Here is a 2,079-nt window from a genome sequence, read left to right as displayed (position 1 = left end):
AAAGGGCTTCAAGACTTTGGCTAATCGTCGAGTTTCAGTTTGATATTGGTGCAGGTTTTCTACACGCATGATTGCGACAAAAAATGTTGTATATCTTTTGAGATATGTTCATGATCGTCTGGATATGTTGCTAGCGTTTAGACGAATTTTAGATTGTCGTTTGCTTTTTTGGGACGATTTATGGAGGTATCGTATTGCCTAAATGTTTTTCTGCCTATTGTTGCGAGAGGTTGCTTTGACGAAAGTGTTTTCTTGATGACAAGGGAAAAGTTTTTGAAGTTTGGTAGTATACGAGTATAGTATATGTACCTATTCCCCCCCCCNTTTTTTTACGAAAGAAAACGGTTGAACCGATACTTTGAAGGGTTGTGTACGTTTCTTCAGGGTCGACAGTCTTGGTCGATTTAAGGACGACGCTGGGACTGTGAATTGGATGTTGACGACTTGGGATATGTCGGCTTTAAGAAAATCGCTAGAAACGAATCGGTTTTAAGATGACGTTCGTGTCTCTAGTTCTTTCTTTGTTTAGGAAGTGATCTGAATATGTGTGGCGATCGTTTGTTTGCAAGATCTGCCTGAAAAGTCACAGAACAATATACCAGGACATGAAAAATCGCCTAAGACTTAGTTCGCTGTTTTAAGTTCCCTAAAGTTCTACGGCAGTCTCAAAGGCGTTTCTATTTCTTAGTAATTTCCTACGAAAATTCCAAGACTGATTTCAAGTAGGAAATACCTTAGTTCTCTCGAAAATTCGGGGTAGACTCTTCTCTGTTTTACTTCCTCATTTGCCCTTACTTTTTTCGTGTTTGTCTGCCCATTTCGAATAGCAAGAATATTGATTCTTCGTAGACTTCTCTGCTTTCCTAGCCGTGTTTAGGCTGTTGCCAATATTTGCGGTTTTTGTGATCCATGTTTCAATCTTTGTATCATTGGATTTACGAAAATGAATGAGCATCTCGTCGAAAACTTTTTTTAGCGTTTAGGAATAGCCAGGGATGATCAAGAGGTGCCAAGGACGATCAAGAGGTGCCAAGGACGATCAAGAGGTGCCAAGGACGATCAAGAGGTGCCAAGGACGATCAAGAGGTGCCAAGGACGATCAAGAGGTGCCAAGGACGATCAAGAGGTGCCAAGGACGATCAAGAGGTGCCAAGGACGATCAAGAGGTGCCAAGGACGATCAAGAGGTGCCAAGGACGATCAAGAGGTGCCAAGGACGATCAAGAGGTGCCAAGGACGATCAGGAAGACTTGCCAGATGATGAGATTTTGGCGACAGATCGAGGCGCGAGAGGAAGGATGGTGAGACCGTGGAGAGAGGCGGATGGGCGAATTTTTATTCTCGGATTTCGCTCTATCTCTTTCCTTATCCGAGATTCTTTTTCTACGATTGTTGTTAGATTTTCGAAGGTTGTCAAATGTTGCCAACTTTAGTTTTACGAAAGTTTTTTCAAAAAATAATATCGAGTTTAATTTTTGCAAAGGTTACTTCGCAAGATGTTGTCGAGCATAATATTACGAGATTTGTTCCGTAAAGAAGTTTTCAAGTTTTGGGTTGTACGAGAGACGTGACGAGGTTAATTATCGCAACCAAACTTAATCAGAAGTTTTTCTCATATCTGTGGGATTGATCCATGGAAGTTTCGAGTAGTTTTTTCTAAAGTAAGATTTAGGTGACAAACATCAACAACTCGCGGAATTTGTTACTATGGAAGTGATACTTGAATTCTTACGAAACCTTAGGCTTCAGAAAATGTTTTAGCGGTGGAGATACGATCTCCCGTTTTGCTTTATTTAGTCTTCGTCAGCCGTTTTAGGTTTCGAGTGATTCTATAGAAATTTATTTCGTTTCTCTGGAAGTTATTTGGAAGAAGTACAGCCGTGGGGGTTTCATTACCGATTTACTGCGCTTCCATTTTCTACGATAAATCTAGTGTTTTTCCGAAAGATATTCGGAAGAAATACAGCGGCGAGTTATGTACTCGATTTGATGTGCTTCCTTTTTCTGTGACTAACCTAGGATTTTTCCGCAAGATAGTGGGAAGAAGTACAACGGCGAGTTATGTACCCGATTTGTTGTG

Source organism: Brassica oleracea, chromosome C8 (genome assembly GCF_000695525.1).
Source record: "Brassica oleracea var. oleracea cultivar TO1000 chromosome C8, BOL, whole genome shotgun sequence".
In the NCBI taxonomy this organism is placed as follows: domain Eukaryota; kingdom Viridiplantae; phylum Streptophyta; class Magnoliopsida; order Brassicales; family Brassicaceae; genus Brassica; species Brassica oleracea.
Note: the sequence above shows the minus strand (reverse complement) of the source record.